The following is a 6,187-nucleotide window of genomic DNA, read 5'->3' on the forward strand; positions in this document are numbered from 1 at the left end:
TTTTATTACTCTGAAACAAATCGCACTGAATTAGTATACTACAATGAACTAATAATTCTACTACCCCTTTTCATGATGTGGTCATGTGGTACGATTATTCATTATTCTAGAAACAATAATTTTTGTACAGAGTATACTGGCATATATAATTCAAATTAAACATATGTACAAAATTCATTAGTTAGAAATGGTCAGAATTGAGTCTGTTGATTGTGGTTAAATAAATCAGGAATTCTGTGGTAACTTTTAGCACTGATGGTAGGAGCTGAAGTAAAGTATGCAGCTAGCATTTCATTATCCATTCCCTAAACACATTCATGCACGGTTATATATATATATATGGTGATCCAATGCATTATTCAATATTCCCAATCCAGTTATATATATAAAACCTACTTTCCCTCAAATCAAGTTCTGTAGTCCACTATTGTATGTAGTCCAATTTCATTAACTAATCCATCAACTAGAATTCTTGACCAGTTAATGATTTTGTTAATTTATTTTGACTATGCCACTTGTTTAGTTATTATTTCATCATCATCATCACAAGCTTCATTCTACTATGCTACTTGTTTAGTTATTATTTCATCTATTTTCTTATTAGATTCTATCTATTAGTCTTTAGTTATGTTGTACAAATTATTATTATGTATAAAATTTTAATTTGATACTGTTTTGCTAGTTTTGGTTTTCTAGTCATTTTACTTGAGTCTTGTCTTCTTCAATTGTTCTTTTGCTATTTCTATTTTTTATATATCTTTGTTTCTTGTTAATTTATTTCTAATTCTATAATTTAATTTATTAATAATTCTGAGTTAATTTTCAGCTGCTGGATTTAATTTATTTTGGCTTGTTTTAATTTATTGTTTATGTATTCATTTTTAATTTAATATTTCTGTATTAAAAATTACTGTATAGGATGGATAGCTTTAGCTCAACTCCTATTGAAAATAATAATGAGATAGAACCAACTCAAGATGATGAGGGTCAAGCAATTGAAGCACATATTCAAGGAACACAAGAGGAAGGACAAGAAGAAACACAAGAGGGAGGACAAGAAGTTAGCCAAGAAGTGCAAAACAGTCCTAACAAAAAAGAATTAACATCTGAGGCTTGGAAACATTTTAGGAGGGAGAAAATAGATGGAAAGTGGAAGGCAATATGTAAATATTGCGAAAGAAAGATTGGAGGTGACACGAAGCAAGGAACTAAGCACTTGCATGATCACATTAGAATTTGCCCGATTCGTACTGTTAGGGGACCAAAGCAGTCAATATTAAAAACAGTGCAACAATCATCAGGTTCTATAGGAACGGGAAGACCAACGGATTCACTTTTGGTTGGAAACTTCACATTTAGTCAAGAGGCAGCACGACGAGCACTCACAAAATGGGTTATTAGGGATGAACACCCTATGTCATTTGTTGAGCAAGTGGGTTTTCATGAGTTTATGGCTGAGACTCAACCTTTGTTCAAATTTTATACAAGAAATACATTGAGAAGTGATGTTGAGAAGATGTATGAAGCTGAAAAGGCAAAGCTTTTAAAATTGTTGGGAAAAATTCAAGCCGCATTGCTATAACTACTGACATGTGGAGTGCTGATTGTCAAAACAAAGGTTATATGGCGATTACGGCCCACTTTATTGATGATGATTGGAACTTGCAATGTCGACTTATAAGGTATTATTTATGCTTTTATCATCTTTTAAATATTTGATTTTTTAATGTCATGATTGTTTATTATATTTACATTATTCTAGGTTTGCATATGTGCCTGCACCTCATACTGCTGAAGTTCTTTGTGATGCTTTGGTGAATTCCTTGTATGATTGGAACATAGATAGAAAATTATCAACTTTAACGGTTGATAATTGTAGTACAAATGATGCCATGATTCATCTTTTGCTTGATAAGATTTCACCATCTAACTTTGTTAAGAGAGGGGCATTTTTTCACATGCGTTGTTGTGCTCACATTGTTAATCTGATTGTGAAAGATGGCATGAATGCAATATATGGTTCTATTGAAAAAATCAGAGATAGTGTCTCTTTTTGGGTTGCAACACAGAAGAGGGAAGAAAAATTTGTAGAGACTTGTAGGCAATTGAATATCAATTATAGGAGAAAGCTTGCACTTGATTGTAGAACTAGATGGAATTCAACTTATCTAATGCTTGCTTCTGCTTTGCCATATAGAGAAGTTTTTTAGCGTTTAAGACACCGTGAATCTCTGTATAAAGTTGTACCATCTGATGATGAGTGGGAAATGGCAAATGAACTTGTTGATAAATTAGAAGTCTTTTATAGTGTGACTGAATTGTTCTCTGGCACTTTATATCCAACAACAAATCTGTACTTTCCCAAGGTGTGTGAAATGAGATTGACATTGAATGAGTGGTTGTGTAGTTCAAATGAGATAGTTCATAGAATGGCAACAAATATGATTAGTAAGTTTGAAAAGTATTGGGATCAAATTAATGAAGTCATGGCTGTGGGAGCTATCTTAGACCCTAGGTATAAGATGAAGTTATTGAAATTTTTTTTCCCTAAAATATATGGATCTCAAAGTGAGAATTATCTGAGCAAGGTGAAGAAAATGATGGAAGAATTAGTATGTGAATATCAACTTAAGGCTAGGGTTAAAAGAAGAGCAACAAATGATGATAATTCAGCTTCTACTTTGGATATTGGACATGATGAAGGATCTTCAAAGAGAAAATTTAACTCTATCTACTTGCAATTTGTGGAAGATACATCTGAAGACTGCGCCGCAAAAACTGAGTTGGATTTCTATTTGGAAGAGAGTGTTATGGTAGATAAAACAAATTTGGAAAAATTTGACATTTTGGGCTACTGGAAAAATATTGGAGTGAAATATCCAACTTTACAAAAGATTGCAAGAGATTTTTTAGCCATTCCTATTTCTACTGTTGTCTCAGAGTCTGCTTTTAGCACCGGTGGTCGAGTTATACATCCACATCGCAATAAATTGGATTGTGAACTTGTTGAGGCGTTAATTTGCACTCAGCACTGGATACACTCTTCAGGTAAAAGTACTAATAACTCAAATTTTATTTCGTTTTAAATTTCAATTTCATGTTAAATTTAACTCTTGTAAATTGTTGGTTGATATAATATAGATAAATCAGGGTCGAAAATTCCAATTCCTTGGGACTATGTGATGGATATGGGGATTTAGGAGTTTAGGTAATTATTTTCTTATTATGTCAAATTCATATTAAATATATGATATTCTTGTTTATGATGTATGTTAACATATTCATATTTGTGTTGTATTTTAACAGAGAACATGGAGTTGTTTGTTGGAAGTTGAAGACTTTATTTTATGACTTTTTTTAAGAATGGAAGTTGTATTTTAAAATTTCATTTTATGGATTATGATTTCTTATTTTATATTTCTTGATTTGTAAGTTGTAATCTTGGATAAGATATGTATGTTTGTGTGTTGTAATAATGTTTTGTCGTTTTTTTTTATATTTTTTAAATTTTTTATTGTAATTTTCATATAAATATTCAACATAAAGAGATGGGGAATGGGGACCCGCGGAGAACACGGGGAACGCGGGGAATGGGGATGGGGGCAATTATCTCCCCACGGCGGGGATCGGGGCGGGGACGGGGACAAAATTTGAGGGCGGGGACGGGGAGCAGGGAGGCATCCCCCGCCCCGGCCCCGCCCCATTGACATCCCTGTCTCAGTCCAACAGCCAAGCCCAATCCAAGAACAAAGCTGCAGCATCTGCAACCTCTACCAGCAACAAACAGTCCCTCAGCCAGCCATCTGAGAGGAAGAGACATTTTTTTGTCATACAAAGTAGTGCACCTCATGTCCCTCTGCAAAAGCGGAAGCTGATGGCCAAATTACCTCCATCTCAGTGGGGAAAGCATTAGGAGTTGCATGTCATCTCTTTTGTTATCTATGTCTTAGTAGTATGGATACAATGTTTGTAGTTCGATATTATCTCTTTAGTTCCAGAACATTGCTTTATAGACAATGATTTCATGACTGTATTTTGGTATTAAATGTTTCAACACACTTTTTTTGAGTGTTGCATCTCTGTGTTTTGTTACACTGTCAGGACATCCACTGTATTTTGGTATCAGGCCTGTGGAGGCCAATGGTTAATTTGTGTTTGTTTTCACTTCTCATCATATGAAATCTGCCATTAGTTAATTACTGCATTTTTAGGTACTGTGATCCATGCTTTTGTGCTTTACTCAAGAACAATATTTAGGCAACATTAAACACCACTTTACTTCATCAATTCAAACAAAATCAGACATGCTACACCCCTAAACCATTGTAACATCACAAATTACCCACAGACTCTACCCCCTACATTACAACAAATCTCATAAAATTCCCACCCTAATCATCTATAACCTAAGTGCATTCTATTTGGGTGCTTTAAGTTATATTGATTCTGCAGCAATAAGAACAAAAATCCAACCCAGCCAGCAATACATAAGGCAGCAACAACCCTAAGCTTTGTTTCCACCTCCTTCAATCTTGCCTTCAACTTGGTTATCTTCCTCCTGGTCCTTGCAATTTCAACCTCCTGTTGAGCACCTCCAGTTTCTAGATCTGCCCATCGGAAGAAATCATAGCCATCCTGAACCCGATAGAAGCCACATAGACATCAAAAAATCCCAAATTCTCATACCCATAATCGCAAAGAGGAACAACACCGTACCTTATAGTATACGCAACCCCAAAATCTTCGTCCTGGGTTATCTTTCATGGATGAAGTTCGCAGAATCGGCCTCTCACCATGTCCGCAGAGCAACTCCTTCGCAGGTGAACGAAATCGTGAAGCTTTTGAACTCTGGGTTGCCATGGACGCTGTCTACTGAACCCTAACGCTGCTACTCTCCGTCGAGCTTCAGCAGAAGACATTGCAGTTGAACACCCCAGGCACTGCACTTTTATTCACTTTCATTATTTATATATTTATTCTTTTCTTTAATTTTTTTATTATTATTGATATTAATTAATATTATCATTATCTATTAAAACGGTTGTAACGGAGGCTAACAACCGCAGGGGTAAATTCGTCCGAGGGACGATTTTAATACAAACTAGAATCTTGGGGATTATTTTATTGCGAAAAAAAGGCCAAAAATAAAATAAACTTTTGGCTCCAATATTAAGGACCAAAATCGTACTTAACCCTAACTATTATCTAAAATGAATATAAAAACATAATTCATTCTTGCACCCTAAGATTTCCGTTGTTAAAAGATTGGACTATTCTCTTAGCAGGATGAGCAAGAAACATTAGTCAGGTCGCATGTTCTCCATCTAATCTGATTACCAGCTTTGACAATGGGAGAGGCCAAAGTCAGTGCATCTAATCTATTAATCAGCTTCAAACACGTAGCTAATAATTGAAGTTATGTAATTGTTCTACAATTCTAATCTAAACTCCTATTAACTTATCACTAAATTGGTAGTTAAATAAATAATTCAATGCATGCTTTCATATATACACAATTGTAGAGTTGAATGGGACTCCTGAAATCCATAATGATGGGTCTAATTTAATTTGGTGTAAGACAACTCATTCCTTGTGAATGTAAAAATTTTCTTTATTAAGTAAAATTCCCATGAATTAGGCACTAACAAGGGAAAATTACTATTTAACATGTGAAAAAGAAGATTAAAAATAATATTGTGTCTAGAATCATTGGCAGCACAATGAGAATTTGCCAATTTGGTCAATTCAGCTCATGACTATGAAGGGGGGTTTTATGTCATTATTGAACCAAGCAAAATGTTGATCCACTTTTAAAAAAAAAAGGTTTCTTTTTGGTTTGTCTTTTGGAAACATGAGCCAAATCTTGACTTTGATATGACTCAGTGAATTGAATGCAAATAAATAAGTCACATGTAACAGAGGCAGATGCAGGGTTCCAAGTTCCTTGTTGGTCTATGTTATTCGAATGTAGAATGTGAGACCAATTATGCGCATCACTGACGCAATCCCTAACTGCATGCGTGCTTAATGGCTACAATACTTACCTTCATGACAAAGAAAAGAATGGATAACTCCATTATTCTACTAAAAAAATGTGAATTATAAGGTAAAGTTGTAAAGATATAAATTTATAGATTTTTTTTTATGAGATGAGATAGTATTCGAGAAACTAGGGCCTATACTTTGA

The sequence above is a fragment of the Arachis ipaensis genome, chromosome B09 (assembly GCF_000816755.2).
Source record: "Arachis ipaensis cultivar K30076 chromosome B09, Araip1.1, whole genome shotgun sequence".
Taxonomy (NCBI): domain Eukaryota; kingdom Viridiplantae; phylum Streptophyta; class Magnoliopsida; order Fabales; family Fabaceae; genus Arachis; species Arachis ipaensis.